The following is a 19987-nucleotide window of genomic DNA, read 5'->3' as shown; positions in this document are numbered from 1 at the left end:
TGATATTATACGAGTAATTTATAACAGCTTTTTGCAAAGCAAATACCCCCCGACCAATGGTTTAACCAAAAAGGCTTATTTTCTTTCATATTGCAGTCTGTTTTGTGCTGGGGCCCTTGTTCACCCTATGACTATCTCATCTGGAAATGTAACATCTAAAGTCATTGAACCAAGAGGCAAAAGAGAAAAAAAAAAAAAAGGGCACAACCTGTCTAAGAAATAGCACATATTATATGTGACTGGCCAAAACTGGTCCTGTGTCCCCAGGTAAACTGCAGAGGAAGCCGGGAATTCTAGAGTAGCCGGTAGAGATTGGATGAGCACCAAGAGTCTGCCATAGCACATAGTGCAGAAGAGATGAGACAGACAGAGGAAGACACAGAGGTTGGCATTTTCCCTTTATTCCACCTTGAGAGTGAAGGGTGGCTTTAGAAATGTTCAAGTACTTTGGAGGAACTTCAAGGGCAGAAGGCTTGTGCTTTGATTCACTTTGTTTGCTCCCAACCCGGTCTGTACCACCAATCAGAAGACCCTGCTGATAACTATTTTTTATGCAAAGAGAAACCAAATTGCCCTTTGCCACCATAAAATATGGATAAGAAGTGTGCAGAAACATGTGCGGGTGTGATTGAAGCCCTTGCCAGGGGAACTCTTGTAGGTGTTTGCTCTATTACCTGGGCCTGCGCCAGGACCTCAGGAAAGATTCCCCCCAGCGAAAGCTGAGGTGGTGCTGAGTCAGCAGAAGACAATTAGTTCCTGAAGAATCTAAGAAAAATCAGCCCAAGTCCAAGATGTTAGTAGAAAGAGCAGGGAATGGACTTTTACCATCAAGGGGAAGCATGTAGTCAGTGGCACCCACACAGCCTTCTCCACACAATCCTTGTATAAAACATCATTTTGGGGAGAAGAAGGATGGTGATAGAAACCTGAGAGCCTGAAACTCTTACCTGAAAACTCTCTAAGGAGAGAACGTGTGTTCAGCTAGCCCTTCCATTCTTCTGCTTGCACTGACTTTTGAACTCTAGCATCTCTTCCATTGCTTCAGGGGGCCACTCTGATTAGTTGGTGTCTGTACTATACTAATCATTAAGTGTTTTGAATCTCCTTCCTAAAGTACTTTCTAAAGTACCTAGAGGTAATTTCTGCTTCCCTGGTAGCTCATTCGATCAAGAATCTGCCTGCAGTGCAGGAAACACAGGTTCAATTCCTCAGGAGGATCCCCTGGAGAAGGAAATGGCAATCCACTCCAGTATTCATGCCTGCAGAATTCCCTGGACAGAGGAGCCTAAAAGGATACAGTCCATGGATTTGAGAGAGTCAGACATGACTCAGCAACTAAACCATCACCATCACCACAATGGTACTTTCTACTTTGTTGCATGTGGTTGTTTTAAATCTATTTAGACTAAAAACTATTTTTTTCTGTCATTCTCAGTGACTGAGCAATGAAGAAGACCAAATAAGACAGAAACAGAGTAAATAGGTTACATTTCTGCCATATCATGTCGTATCTAAATGGTGGATTAAGAAAGTCTATCACTTCACCATGAGTAATGCTGGCCCAAGGTGGCCCCAGAGTATGAGTCCTAAGAGGGTTAGGGTTACAAAGAACTGCAAAAATCATTTACTGTCTCGCTCACTCACTACATATTGACTGAGTGTCTTCTATGCACGAACTATGGTTTACAGACAAGATACCTAGGTACTTTGAAAGGTACCAAGATACCATTCAAAAGTCCACAAGGTAAAATCCTGAATAAGTGTATATGTAGTCCTTAATGTGTAATATGTTTGCTATCACCAACAAATAAACCATAAATTTGGGTTTATAAAGTGAAATTTGGGTGTTCTGTTAGGCATTGAAAAAAACAACAACAAAGATACACAAAGTGGTTAAAAGCAGGGATCTTTTCCCTGTTGTCTCCATTCTCTCTGCGAAGTATAGATTAGGAAGTTATAATTCTCAACTGATCCACACATTTACTTTGCTTCCCTTCTTTTTATATCAGACCTGTAAACTAAATGGCATTGCATATTGGACAATGGCTTGGAGAAAACTGTAAAATGTCTTGCAAATTTGTACACATTTTGGGAAACTTCATTCCAAAGAAAAGAATTTTAAAAGATTATGAAATCATTAAGTATATATTTAGTATGTATCATAATATGGTATTTTAAATAATGAAAAATAATGTGTTTTAAAGCAAAAAGATGTAGTTTTAGATTTTATCGGAAATCAATTCATCTAATCCTCTGCCCCTGGGATCTCCCAGGCAAGAATATTGGAGTGGGTTGCCATTTTCTTCTCCAGGGGACTTGTCCCGACCCAGGGACTGAATCCATATCATTTGTATTGCAGGCGGATTCTTTACTGCTGAGCCACTAGGGAAGCCCATACCTAAAGCAAAAAGAGGCAGTTTTAGATTTTATTTTATTAGGAATCAATTAATCTAAGCATAAATGAAGGTGGCAATGTAATGGAAGAATGAGCAGTAAAATGCTTAAAAAAAAATCTAGAATACCATAAGTAAATCAAATTTGAAATGATATCCTGTATAAGATACAGATGTATCTCCACTATATGTTAAATTAATGCTGGTGGACAGCAAACAGAGTTCATTTATTTTTCTTTTTTCATAATGTTTTTTGAGGAATATTTGCATACCCTAAAAACACAGGGCTTAAGAGTGCGGTTTGGTGAGTTTTGAGGAATTCTAATACTCTTATAGCCAACATTCCCATCAAGAAATGGAACATTACTATTACCTAAAAATGTTTCCCTGGCCCTTTTCCACTCCCTCCCTCCCACCAGAGGACAACACCTTGGTGATTTCGGTCTCCATAATTTAGTTTTGCATGTTCAAGAGCTTCATATAGAGTAAATCACACATTTGAACTCCTTTGTGTCTGGTTTCCTTTGCACAACAGAACGTGGGATTTCTTTATATCATTGTGTATATGCATAGTCCACTTAAGATTTACAAAACACATGCCATTCATTCTATATTCTCACTAGCAACAGTGGCTTTCAATTGTTGCACAACCTCAACAACACTTGCTGATTTCAGTCTTCTTAATTTTACTCATTCTTGTAGGTGTTGATAGACATCTCATCGAGAACTTTTCTGTGTGTTTCTTGACCACTTGAATATCTTAGTGATATTCTGTGAAGGGTCTATTCAAGTCTTTGCCTATTTTTCATTGTTTTCTTTTTCCTCTTATAATTCATTCTCTTCCTTTTCCTCTTATCATTCATTGTAGGAGTTCTTTTTGTATTCTGGATACATATAAATAAACTGTGAAGGTTTTCTCTCAGTCTGTGGCTCCCTTCTTCACTGTGAAAATATTTTCTCTTACTTTGTAGCTCATTGCATAATTTCATCAGTATTGTCTTTTGATGGGCAGATTTTTAAAAAAAAATCATTACATCTGCTTGATTACTGCAACACTGAAGGCAAAAGGAAACGGGGGGGGGGGGCGGCAGAGAATAAAATGATTAGATAGCATCACTAACTCAACGGACATGACTTTGAGCAAACTCAGGGAGACAGTGAAGGACAGGCGGGCCTGGTGTGCTTCAGTTCATGGGGTCACAAAGAGTCGGACTCGACAACTGAATGACAACACCATACTGCAGCATATAGCAAGGTATGTTTCCTGGCTCAGGTGAAGAATAAGAGAGTGGATGTATTTTGTTTTGTTAAATGAAGGTCAACGAGGCATTATGTGTATATTACCTTATTTAATATGCAAATCATTTCCCGGAGGCTAGGTTATACCTACTTCTAGGTAAAAACTCATGCTAAAAGAAACTGAATAAGTTTTCTAAAGATGGAGACAATATATTCAGCCAAAGTCTATCCAAATTCAAAGTTTATGTTCTTTCATTGTAAAGCACAGAATCTCATTGAGAAAGAGAAATGATTTAATTTCACTCAGACTTTGCTACAATTCTCTCCGACATTGCATTCTTTAGTTCCCAAAACTTGGTACCAAAAAAATCTGCAAAAGTAATCAGCCACATCTACTGAAATATAGAGTGAATTTTTCCCTAAAGTTATATCCCAGTAAAGGAGTCACCTTCTATTTGAGTTTTAACAAAATCTATTACACTACAGAATACACTGGCATTTACATTATTCTGAGCAGTCAAAGTGCTGTTTGGAGAAAGCATATTACCCTGAAACAACCTTCTATTCTTGAGTACTTATAATGGCCATCTGGTAGAATCTGTATTTTTTTTTAAAGCATTGGATAGCTACATGTAAAAGAATGAAATTAGAATGTTTTCTCACATCATATACAAAAATAAACTCAGAATGGATTAAAGCTCTAAATGTAAGACTGGAAACTGTAAAACTCTTAAAAGAGAACATAGCCAGAACACTCTTTGACATAAATTGCAATAATATTTTTTTGAATCTGTCTCCTAAGGGCAAAAGAAATAAAAGCAAATATAAACAAATGGGACCTAATTAAACTTAAAAGCTTTTGCACAGCAAAGGAAATCCTCGACAAAATGAAAAGACAACCTACTAAGTGAGAGAAAATATTTGCAAATGTTATGACCAATAAGGAGTTAATATCCAAAATATATAAATAGCTCATTCAACTCAATATTTTTTTAAAAAGCCCAATTTAAAAGTAAGCAGAAGAATTGAATAAACATTTTGTTCAAAGAAGACATACAGATGGCCATCGGGCACATGAAAAGATGCTCAACATCATTAATCATCTGACAAATGCAAATCGAAATCACAGTATGTCACCTCACACATGTCAGAATGACTATCATCAAAAATACCATAAATAACAAATTTTGGCTAGGATACGGAGACAAAAAACTCTCATACTCTGTCAGTGGGAACATAAATAGGTACAGTCACCATGGAAAATGGTATGGAGGTTTCTCAAAAAACTAAAAATAGATTACCATATGACCCAGCAATTTCAGTCTTGGGTATATATCTGAAGAAAACTAAAACAGTAAATCAAAAAGATACATGTATCCCAATGTTTATAGCAGCATTGTTTATAATAGCCAAGATATGGAAGCAACCCAAGTGTTCATCAATATATGAGTAGATAAGATGTGGTTTTATCTCATATATATATATATGAAATAAAATATAAGAAGAAGAAAATTCTGCCATTTACAACAACATGAATGGACTTGGAAGGTATTATGCCTAGTAAAATAAATCAGACAGAAAAAGAAAAATGCTGCTAGATATCATTTGTATGTAAAATCTTAAAAATAAAATTAGTGAAGTGCAAAGAAGAAACAAATTCACAGAAGTAGAAAACAAACTAGTGATTATCAGTAGGGAGAGGGAAGGAGAAGGTGCAAGATGGGGTGGAGGATTAAGAGGTACAAACTACTCTGTCCAAAATAAATAAGCTATAATAATATACAGCACAGGGAATATAGCCAATATTTTATAATAACTATAAATAGAGTATAACCTTTAAAATTATAAATCACTATGTTGTACATTTGAAATATATATTATTGTAAATCAACTATACTTCAATAAAAAAAATGTTGAAGTTTGCAAATAAATACAATACACATTTAGTAATCAATTCTGGGAGGACATTTCCAAGGCTTGTGATGATTTTTGCATTGGTTAGGTCAGGGGTCCCGACCTCTAGGTCATGGACCAGTACCTTCTGTCAAATCAGCGGCAGCATCAGACTAGAAATAAAGTGCAGAATAAATGTAATATCCTTGAATCATCTCAAAACCACTCCATCTCCATTCATGGAAATATTGTCTTCCACAAAACTGGTGCCTGTTGCCAAAAAGGTTGGGACAACTGATAGGTCAATAGTTGATTCTATAACAAATAAATTCACAAATCCCTAAATTTTTATTGTTTAACACAACAAGAGTTTAGTGTTTTTTTTTTAATTTATTTATTTTAATTGGAAGCTAATTACTTTACAATATTGTAGTGGTTTTGCCATACATTGACATGGATCTGCCATGGGTGTACATGTGTTCCCCATCCGGAACCCCCCTCACACCTCCCTCCCCATCCCATTCCTCTGGGTCATCCCAGTGCACCAGCCCCGAGCACCCTGTCTCATGCATAGAATCTGGACTGGTAATCCATTTCTCATATGATAATATACATGTTTCAATGCCATTCTCCCAATTGATCCCACCCTCGCCCTCTCCCACAAAATCCAAAAAACTGTTCTATGTATCTGTGTCTCTTATGCTGTCTCGCATATATGGTTATCGTTACCATCTTTCTAAATTCCATATATATGCATTAGTATACTGTATTGGTGTTTTTCTTTCTGGCTTACTTCACTCTGTATAATAGGCTCCAGTTTCATCCACCTCATTAGAACTGATTCAAATGTATTCTTTTTAATGGCTGAGTAATATTCCATTGTGTATATGTACCACAGCTTTCTTATCCATTCATCTGCTGATGGACATCTAGGTTGCTTCCATGTCCTGGCTATTATAAACAGTGCTGCGATGAACATTGGGGTACACGTGTCTCTTTCAATTCTGGTTTCCTCCGTGTGTATGCCCAGTAGTGGGATTGCTGGGTCATATGGCAGTTCTTTTTATTAGGTTAATAACAAACCAACCTCATTCCCAGATGGCCAGAGAGGTTTTCCTCCAGCAGTGATTCAGGTGTCTAGATCCCTTCATAGAGTTGTAGAACAGGGTTGGGCAGAGTTGGGCCCATAGAATACAGCCCTGCTCTTACATTAATGTGCTGTCTATGACTACCTTGATAATACAACAGCAGGACTGAGTAGCTGCTGCAGAGACCACACAGCCAGAGAAGCATAAAATATTACTATCTGGTCCTTTCCATAAAGGTCAGTTGCTGACCAGTTCACAACTGGGGAAAGAGATTGTGGTCAAGTCACTTCCCCCTATAAATGTCTCATCACCAGTTATTCCCGCTGATATTTCACGGGCAAGAACTACTCACAGGGTACCACCTAGTTGGGAGGGGCTTGGAAAATGTAATTTGTCTAGGAAGCTAGATTTCTAGTGATGATTCTAAACAGTACAAAGTAAAGCATACATTTTTGGTGAACACCCAGCTGTTTCTGCTGCAGTTGTCATTTTAAACCAGCCTTTTAAAAGATCTATTGAAAAAGCAATAGAGATCACATATATGCACACTCAGGATGAATAAAAAACCAAATGTTCTAAAGCTGGGACTCAAGATAAAATTTCCAGTGACAGCACCATACACAGATACAAAAATTGCAGTATCTCACACTAGACAGCAAGATAAAGTGGTAAGAAAAATACTGTTAGATGGTTCAAAATGTTTTAGTGATAGCAAAAATGCCGATATTTAAAAGCACTGCAGAGTCTGATTAAAAATATTTTACAAACACACGTGCCAAAGTGCAATATTTCTGAATTAACATATCTCATGCACCTCAAACATGTGTAATTAAATTTAAAAATTAGATATAAGTAGATATTTGATGACATCATAGAATCGCCTCAAATTTCACCTATTTGTCCTGTGTTCACAGTACTAATGTCATGTGATTTTGAAATGAGATCTACTGATGACAACATACAGTGAAGGACAAGGAGGGAGCACAGATTCTCCAACCCACCATTGCAGGAGAAGTGCCTACCTGGACAGAGCAAGGGGTCTAAAAGCCTAATAGTGGGATTTTCTTAGTGGTTCAGTGGTTAGGAATCTGCTTGCCATTGCAGGGGACATGGTTTCCATCCCTGATCCAGGAACTAAGGTCACACATGCCTCAGGGCAACTAAGTCCCTGTGCCCCAACTACTGAAGCCCGTCGGCCCTAGAGTCGGTGCTCCACAACAAGAAAAGCCACTACAATGAGAAGACAGGGAACAGAAACAAAGAGCCTGTGGACCACATCAAAGACCCAGTGCAGCCAAAATATAAGTAAAATGTTTTTAAAAAGCCTATTAGTGAGCAAACTTTCCTGGTGGCTCAGGGGTAAAGAATCCTCCTACCAACGCAGGACATGTGGGTTTGATCCTTGAGTCAGGAAGATCCCCTGGAGAAGGAAATAGCAACCCACTTCAGTATTCTTGCCTGGAGAATCCAATGGGCAGAGGAGCCTGGTGGGCTACAGTTCATGGAGTCGAAAAGAGTGGGACACGACTGAGCAACTAAAGAACAATAGTGAGCACCTTTGCTCCATAGAACATCATATACATACAGGTTGGAAGAGAAGGGGAACATCTGGTTTTCTGAAAAATAATATAATGTGGGATCTCCACACCAGGAAATAGCCCTGGTTTGCTTCCTGGGGCCACCTAAAGACTGTTTCATTGAAATATCAGCCCAGGCTTTAATGTCATTTCACAAAAAGGAGAATGGGGAGAAGTTCCCAGATGCATATTTCAGAGCCAAGGTTTTGTGTCTCCCCAGCGCTCATCTTAACCAAAACTTTGGGAGATGATATTATCATTGGGAAAATAGAATTGCCATGTATTTGAGTTTGTAAGCTCTATATACAATGGAGGTAGTCCTTTCATTTTTGCAGGAAGGCAGAAATTGAAATATTTTATGTAAATCCTGATCAGTATTTTGGTGAAAGAATTTTACAGCCTTATTATCCTAAAAGTTTTGATCTTCATCTCCAATTTATGTTAACTGCTTTTCCCTCATTTCAAACACAAGTTAGAGCCATGGCTGGTTTTTATTAACTACCCTTTCAATATTTTTGCTGTAATTATGTACCCACCTGTCTTTTTTCTCAGATGATGCTGCCTCCACTTTCAGGAATTACCAGGAAAGAAGTTGGAGCAAAGAGTTTATTAATCCAGGCGTATGTTCTCAAGGCCCTCAGATCTAGGGTGTGATGCTCAGATTTTGATGTTTAAGTGAAATAAATTAAAGAAATGGTTATTTTCCACTGGATTCTGAGACTGATTCAAAGGACTCCCCAGACCTTACCTGACTCTTTCAACTGCTGCACTATTATAAAGCACTCTGCAAATAAAAATCATCACATGTGTCATCTTCCAGGAGAGTTTATTTTCTCCTTTCCATCCGGTCCCAGCTCTGACTGCAAAATAAAGTTGATTTTAGCGGGTGCTAAAACTCTTTTCAGTACTGTACTTTTCTTTTGTTATAAGAAAGACTCTTACTGGCTTTAATAGAACCTAACCAAGATCCAAAAGCCTGAATGATTTTAGAAACTTCTGGAATCCCTGCCCTTAAAATAAGAGAATAAATTGAAGAAAAGCAACACTTACTGAGCAATGACTACTGTCATTTATTCAGCTAAGCATTTATAGACCCTGAATTTCATTTCTTTACAACAAAATTTTAAGGGATGTATTGTTTTGCCATTTGTAAACAGGGAAACTGAGATTTAATGGGTAGTAGTGATGGACGGTGTGTACAAAGGGCAGGGACTTAATCAACACAAGCTTATGGCCTGTACTTACTGGGAATTCCTCATTCATGGAGAATAATTGCAATCCCCGATCCCCATTATGAATGGGGTTCAACAGGTTACCTGTGCCTGCAGGCGTAGGGTAGGCACATGTTGAGCCAGTCAGGGTAGCATGCGTGCAGCCCTGGACATCTAAGGGCATCATAGACCTGTTATCGCTCAATCTTGAGTGGCTTTCCCAGTATATACTAAAGTTAATTTTCAAGCCCAGAACTCTCTAAAGAGTACTATTTAAGATACTGCTTAAGTGGATAACTTCTGTCCCTGTGTCATTGACGCTGTACTCCAAATGCCTAGGAATAAGAATCTGGTTTGGCTACCTGGGTCAGAATCCAGGCCTGGGTCAGCAAGCTTTGGTCTAGGGGCCACATCTCATAGGACACCCACTGTTCCTGAGGCTTCCTCCTGCAAATCCAGGGAAGTCAGGAAGAGAGATGAGTTATAAGATCTGTCAACTTCAAAAATAGTTGCAACCTAGAAGCTGAGAGTTGTTTTATTCAGTGGGAATTTTTAGGACTTCAAGCCAAGGAGACAGCATCTCAAGAGACCCTGGGAGAAATGTTCAAAGAAGCTGGGGGGAGGTGTCAGGTTATACAGAAGTTTGCAATAAAGGGCAGGTAGTCTGAACATCAAAAGTATTTTTGTGAATTAAAGAAAACCAAATATCTCAGGTTAAGGAATTTACCACTTTTCTATATATGGGAAGATGCAAGAGTCTGGGCTCCCTGAAATCATTCCTTTCATATGCATCTCAGCACCCTGGGGCCAGTATCCTTTGTTTTCTGGATCCTGAGTTCCTTAGTGCTCACCAGAGGAGTGGCTACAGCCTGGAGGCTTCCAGATCACAGGTATTGCTCTCCTTCCTGAGTGCCCTTAGGGCTCAGGGATTCACATTTGGAGGACAGGAATCACTGATGACTGTGACATTTTTGTTTACTGATATGGCAGGAAATACCTCCATTCTCAGACCCGTGATCCGGGAAGATGCTAAGAGAAGAATTTGCTATAACAGGCTTTAACATGTGGCAGGAATACCCTGCAATACTAACCAGCCTACTCAAGATCTTCTCTCTTCTCATCAGTTCATATTAAATCATCTTCCACCTTCCAATTCCGATTCTGCCTCTCCAATCAGAATGAGTTCTCTCAAAGCTCCTTGATCAGCTAAGATCCATCACTGTTCAAAATAGTAGTGAACCCCCCTCTGGCCTTGGTTTTTAAGGATCTCCAGGCTCTACTCCTTCAGTTGTGAGCAGCCCTTTACGCGCCATGGTGTCAGTTTTGTCATCAGTGACTTCCTAAAACAAAAAGCGATTCTGTCTCTCTTAGAGAAGTCAGTAAATTGTACTTTGTTTACCCATTAAAAAAATGTGCCTCCTCAAAAATGATCTATTTAACAACTATAAACAACCCATCAGCATGGGTTTGCACACAATCTTGTCACAAGAGACCCTGGAACCATATATTCTCCAACTATGGAGAACTCTAGCAGAACACAGCTGTCCTCAGCTGTTTCCATATATATATGATTATACCAAGTGATCTAAAGCTTAGCATAAAACCATTGCAAATAAACACTGAAGAAATATTTGTAGATTTGATTTGAGTTCCTCTGGAGGAGATGTGTATTACTGAAAATCAGCAGTAAAACAATACTGCTTAATAATTATATAACTTCTTTCCAAAGTGGTTTGTATTTATGTATGTCTGTGTGATGCATGTGTATACATATATACAAAATATACACAAACACAAATACATGTGATGTTTCCTTGTATGTTTGTACATATATATTTTTAATTTATATGTATTTTAATTATATACACACACAAATATATATAGGATTCCTTTTATAGCCTTATATAAAACTAATATACATAATTTACCATTAACAAATTTATTTTGTTTTCATATTCATATTTTTTATTCTAATTCCCTAGGAGTTTTCTGAGATTTCAAGTCATAATTCTGAAACACACTTTACTTCACTGTAATAAAGTATATCTCTCTTGGAGCTCAGATATCAAGAATACAGACATGTAAATTTCAGGTTAGATACAAGTTTAAATAAATTTTCCACCACATTTAGCCAATTTATGGAATTATAACAGCAATACAAGGGGAAGTATATACATATACAATTCAAAGTTATTCACTAATTTTGAAACATAGCTCACTAAAAATATGCTCACCCACAGACTAGGACAGACAAAATCCTTGCACTTTTGAAAAGGAAACCCCTTTGGATGGCATGAGAGAAACTAAGGACACAACATTGACATGGGAGATTCTACTTTTCCTAAACTAATACAAATACTATCTGCCCTATCAAAAGGCCTGAAATGTCATGTATTAATAGCCTGCTTTAGACCTTGGGAGAAAACCTGACCTACTTTTTAAAAATTAGAAAGAAAATGTTATGACTTAGGCTTGCTAGTCATTTTATCTTAATGATAAAACATTTCCTCTTCTATCTCTTGGCCAAAGAACTAGTTTCACAATAGCTTATATTTCCAACCCTATTAAACTACCCTCTTCAAATTTGCTTTCAATTCCTTTTAGCTTTGTCTGGAAGGCCAAATAACACAAGAAACCTAACAGCACAAACAAAAGATTTAGAAAAGCTGGCAAAGAAGGGAGGCAGTGGAACCACTTTAGTATGATGTGAAACCCACTGAGAGATGTGAAACAGAAGTTTCCCCCATCTTCCCTGGATTTAATCAACTCATACACCCTTCTCTCTCCACCTACACACACACCTCCTCCATACTCAACTTAAACATGAAAATTTCCATGAAATTAGTAGGTCTTCTCTTAAACAGACTTGACTAAACTTTTTAATTTTAATGTTAGGATTTTAAACAAAATAAGAACACACTTAACTCTTTATTCCCTTCCTGTGATAGTGCTAAGATTTGTCCTGTGTTCTCCAGCCCCATTGCCATTCACCCTCTACCCTAGCCTTTATCAATCCTAATTTGATTCATCATAGTAGATTACTAACTGTTCTCTCTTTTTCTAGCAGTTTCTTTCATCAGTATCTTTTGTGCTTCCAGTTATTTTTTTTTCCCCAAACACCACGATTAGCATGTCACTACCAAGATGTGAACCAATGACTTAATACCTGAAATCAAATTCCTTTTCTCCTTCATGCAGTCTCTGTTTTCATGAGCTCATGCCATTTCTTTCCAACAGAAGAAATTCTCCCCTCTAGCCTGGCAGGTCCCTAGTATTTGTCACAGTAAATTTGTTCTAGTATTTATGTTGTTACCTCTGCCCAGAATGCTGAATCCCTTTTCACTTTTGTTGTTTAAATCCTGCATATTCTCTAAGGCTAGGTTCACTTCCGATTCTCTCTCCAAAGATCTATCTCAATTTGATTGATGCTTCCAGTTCCTAAATTGCTAGACTACTTAAGACACTGGCAAGACAACTCCTTGCCTAGGGCCTTAAGCTTCAGATGCTACGCATGCCAGTGCGCACGTGCACATGCACACGCACGCACACACACGCACACACAAACACACCATTCACTAAAGGACACACAGATACCTCTGTCATTCATAGTCCAGGGGACAGTACTGGCAGAGGAAAACTTCTAACCTAAACATCCATTTTTATGACTAACACTGCTCAGGCCCTAGACACATTCTTTACTTAGTTTTTCCCATCATGCTTTTGACCATTGATGAGTTCGATTCAGTTCAGTCGCTCAGTCGTGTCTGACTCTTTGCAACCCCATGGACTGCAGCACGCCAGGCTTTCCTGACCATCACCAACTCTCGGAGCTTGCTCAAACTCATGTCCATTGAGTCAGTAATACCATTCAACCATTTCATCCTCTGTCTTCCCCTTCTCCTCCTGCCTTCAATCTTTCCCAGCATCAGGGTCTTCTCCAATGAGTCAGTTCTTTGCATCAGGTGGCCAAAGTATTGGAGTTTTAGCTTCAGCATCAGTCCTTCCAGTGAGTATTCAGGACTGATCTCCTTTAGGATGGACTGGTTGGATCTCCTTGCAGTCCAAGGGACTCTCAAGAGTCTTCTCCAACACCACAGTTCAAAAGCATCAATTCTTTGGCACTCAGTTTTCTTTAAAATCCAACTCTCACATCCATACGTGACTACTGGAAAAAGCATAGCTTTGACTAGACAGACCATTGTTGGCAAAGTAATATTTCTACTTCTAATATGCTGTCTAGGTTGGTCATAGCTTTCCTTCCAAGGAGTAAGTGTCTTTTAATTTCATGGCTGCAGTCACCGTCTGCAGTGATTTTGGAGCCCCCTTCTCCCCACAAAAAATTGATGAGTACCACAAATGATTTGGGTTTGAGCACTGTCAATGTGTGACACGAATCCTGCTTTAGAACACCAGGGCCAAATGTGCTTTGGTAAAAGACAAGATAAATTAACTAGTCAAGCCTATACACTCAGTTTGCACACTCTCAATGGAGCCCTGCATAACCAGTATCATTAACCAGAACTGCCAAGTGTCCCTTTTCCTGCTTCAGTTACCAACCTAATTAGTAGCTGTGAAAGTATCTGAAGTTTAGCATGGTACATGCAACACTTAGCAAGAGGGACTAGAAGCTTTTAGCAAAGCCAAAAAGTTCATATTTTCTTAAATTCATTTATATTTGTATCTTCTTAAATTCACTTGTTTATAGCAATTCTATTTTCACAGATATAGAATGCATGAAGTATGATAAAGTTTTTTTACGTAAACAACTAGATAGTCATATTATACCAAAATTTAAAATATCTGATACAATTTAAATTTTTAAAACACTTAATTAAATTTTGGCTTCATTTAAATGTTGATGTAATTTTTTTTTATTTTTTTGTTTTTATTAACTATAATTTGTAAAAATTGTAGTTATCCATCTATTATAATAGATAATTTTGAGTAATTTTAGATGTTTTAGGATAAAATGACTTTATGAAAAAATTGAGCTTTGCTTTAATAAAAATATTTCCAAATTTAGCACACTCTAATACAATAGTATTTATATATTTTAGTCTTGTAAGTCATTATTGTAACAAAGAAAAACTATTATTAATTATTAATGAAAATATTAAGTGTGATTTTTAGTGGTTTGCCAAAATGAATAAAATAAATGCAAATCTTATGAATTAAGAACTCTGACACAATGCAATATTACTCAGCTATTAAAAAGAATGCATTTGAATCAGTTCTAATGAGGTGGATGAAACTGGAGCCTATTATACAGAGCAAAGTAAGTCAGAAAGAAAAACACCAATACAGTATATTAACACATATATATGGAATTTAGAAAGATGGTAATGATGACCCTACATCTGAGACAGCAAAAGAGACACAGATGTAAAGAACAGACTTTTGGACTCTGTGGGAGAAGGCGAGGGTGGGGTGATTTGAGAGAATAACATTGAAACATGTATATTATCATATATGAAATAGATCACCAGTTCAAGTTCGATGCATGAGACAGGGTGCTCAGGGCTGGTGCACTGGGATGACCCTGAGGGATGGGTTGGGGAGGAGGTGGGAGGAGGGTTCAGGATGGGGAACACATGTACACCCATGGCTGATTCATGTGAATGTATGGCAAAAACCACCACAATATTAGTCTCCAATTAAAATAAATTGTAAAGTAATTAGCCTCCAATTAAAATAAATAAAAAAATAAAAGGGGGAAAAAGAAGAACTGGGTATATATTTATTATCATCTAAACCAGACTATCAAAAGAACACTGAGGCCTACTCAATAGTAATTCAAATCAGTCTCATTACTACCTTGTCATCTTTCAGCATTATAAAAAAACCTAAAGCTTTCCACAAGTGTTTTTCACTATAAAAAAAATTCATTTTGTCAATGAAGGAGGAAAAAAACATCTTATTGAAGAGCTTGCTAGCTTCTTCTATAATTAAAAATAAAAGCACGTAAGAAGTAAGGTTTCATTAGTAATTCCTGCCTCAGAACTTTCAGTTATTGCACCTGGCCATAGAAATGTTCACTCAAACTAAACTCTAAGTCTGTTACCTTTTCTGCTAGTGTCCCTGCTGAGGCATGCGCCTTGGCTCTCTTCCCGCATTAAATGGTGAATTACAGGGCGGAGACTACGCGGTTCCGGGCTCTAACCCTCCTGGTGCCCATCACTACCGTAAGCAGTGTGTGAGCTATTAATTGCTTAGAGGTGAGAGAAAATAATTATGAAATTATAAGTAGCTAGAGTTACCAAAGAGAGTCTTGAGGGCAGGTGGGTGGTGATGGCAAGGAGATCGCGTCTAGACTGGAAGAGGAGAGCACCCCCTGGGGGACATACAAATATTAATAGCAGGAGGAGCAAGAGAAGGCTGCATTCCTGAGGCTCTCTGTGATTCCTGCCTGACAGAATGCTGGTAAGCTAGTCTTCCTGACAGAAAAGCCGAGTTTTATGGCCTCACAGCTGTGCTCAGGGGTGTTTCATTTGTAAATGAGGGGAATAAGAAGTGAGTTCTTAGAAAGCAAATCTGCAGCCCATCTTTTTTGTGACATGGCTTCACACACGTCAGACCCTTTCATTTCCAGACCTTCCTTTAGCTCAGAATTGATTTTTGTGGGAGCTGAGAGGAAACTCACTGCTCCCCACCTATCCTCACATGATATTTAACCTTAAACTTGACATTTTAATGACTGCCAGTTTGCTATTAAGAACTTCCTTTAAGAATTAACCAAATACCGCAAGCACTATTTTACAAAGACTTTTAGATTTAGCTAGTTTGAGAGCCATTGTTGAGCAGCTACAAAGTATTAATAGTTCAGTGAAAGAGATTTCTGGTGTGCAGAGAATCTAACGTTGCAAAATATGTCATAAAAATCCTAAATAAAAATTGCCTTATTGCTTTCGTTTTAGGTGTTTTAGTAAATATTTGTAAGATCATGCTCCAGATAGTTTTTACTTGGGAAATAAAATTCACAATATTCCTCAATGATCAATTGTGTGATTCTTTTTCTAGAGTTTATGTGTTTTCATTACTCATTCCAAAATACATATATGTTTATAGGTACATAAACAGTGATTTGGAAAAGGAATTAAATGAAAATCAATATCTTTGCCAAAAATATGTTCTCACACTTGACTATTAGTAAGCTCTATTTCACATCACTTTTCTTATTTTCTCATAATTTGAGTTAATGAATGTAAATTGAGCTTATTTAGATTTTAACACATGTATAATATGTTTCAGTTAAATTATGGTGAGAAAAAAATTTGTAAAAGATTAAGTTGAAGGACTCAGATTGGATACCAATTACCCACAACTCTGAATTATAGGGAAACATAATTAAATACTGAGCTACTCCTCTTCTTCCATTTTCTTTCTTTTCCTTCCTTTTTCTTTCTAATACAAAAGCCATGAAGCCACCAAATGAGATGGGCATTTGCACAGGCATAGGGGAGGCATGGATAGGAAGTCATGGTGATAAGTCATGATCAGAAGCCAACAAAGTGAGAAGGCATCCACAGTGGGGGCATCCTATGTGGTACAGGGGAACTTAATTAGGGTACCGCAGAGAGATTAAATCAGTCCATCCTAAAGGAAATCAACCTTGAATATTCATTGGAAGGACTGATGCTGAAGCTGAAGCTCCAATACTTTGGCCACCTGATGCAAAGAGCTGACTCACTGGAAAAGACCCTGATGCTGAGAAAGATTGAAGGCAGTAGGCGAAGGGGACGACAGAGGATGAGATGGTTGGAAGGCATCACCGACTCAATGGACATGAGTTTGAGCAAGCTCTAGAAGACGGTGAAGGACAGGGAATCCCAGTATGCTGCAGTCCATGGGGCTGCAAAGAGTCAGACATGGCTTAGCAACTGAACAACAATTAGGGTAAAAGAATGTCCACACCGAGGACAGGCCAGGAAGAATGTCAGAGCCCAAGCCACATGAGAAGAGTTCCCATATTTGTGGGGTGACTTGAGGAGATGATGAGGCACGCATGGTGGGGTGGGGAGTATGCCAAGTTAGAGGACAGTAGAAACAGCCTACCTCAGGGTTTCTGAGCTAAAGTAAGGTGTTGACAGTTGTCCTGTGGGAGGAAAGGCAGTGGCAACAGCAGGGAAGATTGGATATAGGCTGAAGGAGGGGGAGAGATTTTGACCAAATAGGTAAATATATTCAGTGTAATAGAAGACGGTTTTCTCACCATCAGTGCACACATGTGGAGAGAGAAACAAACTCTGGCGTTAGATTAAAACTGAAGATATTTCTGCGAGTATACACATTTCAATAAATAGAAACATATAGAAATAAATATAGATGTGAATATATACATACATACTCATGTATACATCTCTTAGCTCTATCCAGTGACATCCTAATAGCAATGAGCACACCTACTTTCCAGATTCCAGTTTATAAACACCATTCACCCCTTCTTCATTTAAAGTGACCAGAGCTCCTTGGAGAAATGGCTCATTTCAGAGCTTGTGCAGGCTAAGTATAAGACGAGCCTTGAACATACCATGATGTCAAAAAGTAAGGAAGTATTATTCAAAGAAAGCTAGACATATGCCAGAGGACACAGAGGCCTGCTTGAAGAGGCTATCAATAGACACATCTGGGAACTGGAACATCAAAACAAATTATGATGATAGATTATAACCCATACTTATAATAGGAAACTATTAATCTATATTGATAGAAATAAATTGAAATTTTGGTAGAGAACAGGATAATCGCATAGTCTTACTGTAACTTCCACAATTTACTTATTCACTATAAAGGACAGAGAGTACTTTTACAAAAAAGGTTGGCAGACAACCTCTTGATAAAATGAATGATTACACTTCTTTTTTTTCTTAAGTCAGAAATTGGAAGCAGACCTCCCTTCCCTGAATCTGAATGAGGCCCCTGGCTCAAGAGCACAGACCTGGTCATCTGCTAAAGAAAGGGCCTAATCTCCAGACAGCTGTATATCTGGTCTACTTGTTAGAAGACAATTTTTTTGAAGTATAATTGATTTACAATGTGTGTTAGTTTCAGATGTATAACAAAGTGATTTAGTTATGTGCATATATATACATATATGGTTTTTTTTTTTTTCAGATTCTTTTCCCTTGTTGTTGTTGTTCAGTCACTCAGTTGTGTCCGACTTTTTGGGAACCCATGGAGTGCAGCACGCCAGGCTTCCCTGTCTTTCACTAGCTCCCAGAGTTTTTTCAAACCCATGTCCATTGAGTCAATGACACCAACCATCTCATCCTCTGTTGTCCCCTTCTCCTCCTGCCTTCAATCTTTCCAGCATCAGAGTCTTTTCCAATGAGTCAATTCTTCGCATCAGGTGGTCAAAGTATTGGAGCTTCAGCTTCAGCATCAGTCCTTCCAATGAATATTCAGAGTTGATTCCTTTTACGGTTGACTGGGTTTTTTTCTCCTTGCTGTCCAAGGGACTCCCAAGAGTCTTCTCCAGCACCACACTTTGAAAGCATCAACTCTTCAACACTCAGCCTTCTTTATGGTCCAAATCTCACATCCATACATGACTATTTGAAAAACCGTAGCTTTGACTATACAGACCATTGTCGTCAAAGTGATGTCTCTGCTTTTTAATATGCTGTCTAGTTTTATCATAGTTTTTCTTCCAAGATTATTACAAAATATTGAGTAGAATTCCCTGTGCTATGCAGTAGGCCCTTATTGGTTATCTAGTTTATATACAGCAGTGTACTTATGTTAATCCCAAACTCCTAATTTCTATACTTCCAATCAGTAATGGGGCAAATCAAAATTGCATACTACTTAATAGGAGAAGAATGCAGTATCACTTCAGTGATATTCCTGCCAGAGATCCATAACCTAAATCTAATCTGAGGAAGCATCAGAAAAACCCAAATTGAGATAAATTCTATAAAGAAATTCCCCTGTAATCTACAAAAGTGTCAGACTATGAAAATTAAGAGGCTGATGAATGCTTTCAGATTGAAGTGACCAAAGAAACCTCACAACAGATCCTGAACTATTATTATACCTCCTTTTGCTATAAAGGACAATTGGCAAAACGTAATGTGGTCTGAAGTGGAAGACACAGCAAGGTATTCTTCACCCTGTTCATGTGTGTCTGTTGGTTATACAGAACTTCCTGCTTTGGAGGAAAATACTCTAAAATTTTTAGAAGTGACAGGTCATCAAGCCAGCAACTTACTCTCACATGGTTTAAGAAAAAAAGGAGTATGCTTGGTAGTCTTATGGCTATTTTTCTACTAGCCTGGAATTGTCCAAAAATAAAGTCTGAGCCTGAACAAAATAAAGAAGTTCTCCTCTTGTGGGACAACACAAAAGAATCTGAGCAATGCCCTAAGCTAATTTATCAGAATTCTATTTTCTCACCTGATTGTATATCCATTTCTCACGTAGATAATATAATCAGAGCCCACTTTGGAAGTCTACATAGGAAGTTATACTAAAATAATATGGAAAAGTCAGGAAGACTTGCTCACACCAACCTGTATAACGCCTAAATTTCCATAAATGGAAGTCTTTTTCCATGGGCTAATAATCTTTTAAAAAGACTATTATAGAAT

At 37.9% G+C, this 19987-nt stretch overlaps 1 long non-coding RNA gene across 2 annotated transcripts in view; it reads right to left on the bottom strand.

Annotated features, from left to right (window-relative positions):
- Nucleotides 1-19987, bottom strand: part of LOC145523743 (uncharacterized) — a 237653-nt gene that overhangs the window by 145451 nt on the left and 72215 nt on the right. The window contains exons 5-8 of one of the 2 annotated variants that reach the window (XR_014066865.1): nt 9764-9848; nt 8939-9050; nt 8727-8757; nt 5671-5795 (exon numbers count right to left, since the gene is read on the bottom strand). This is a non-coding gene — a long non-coding RNA (uncharacterized LOC145523743). The remainder of the gene's footprint in view (nt 1-5670; nt 5796-8726; nt 8758-8938; nt 9051-9763; nt 9849-19987) is intronic. The other variant, XR_014066866.1, reaches the window with a different exon arrangement.

Source organism: Giraffa tippelskirchi, chromosome 10, assembly GCF_054371585.1.
Source record: "Giraffa tippelskirchi isolate mGirTip1 chromosome 10, T2T-mGirTip1v1.2.pri, whole genome shotgun sequence".
Classification (NCBI taxonomy): domain Eukaryota; kingdom Metazoa; phylum Chordata; class Mammalia; order Artiodactyla; family Giraffidae; genus Giraffa; species Giraffa tippelskirchi.
The sequence above is the reverse complement of the archived record's forward strand: the minus strand, read 5'-3'. Positions and strand labels throughout refer to the sequence as shown.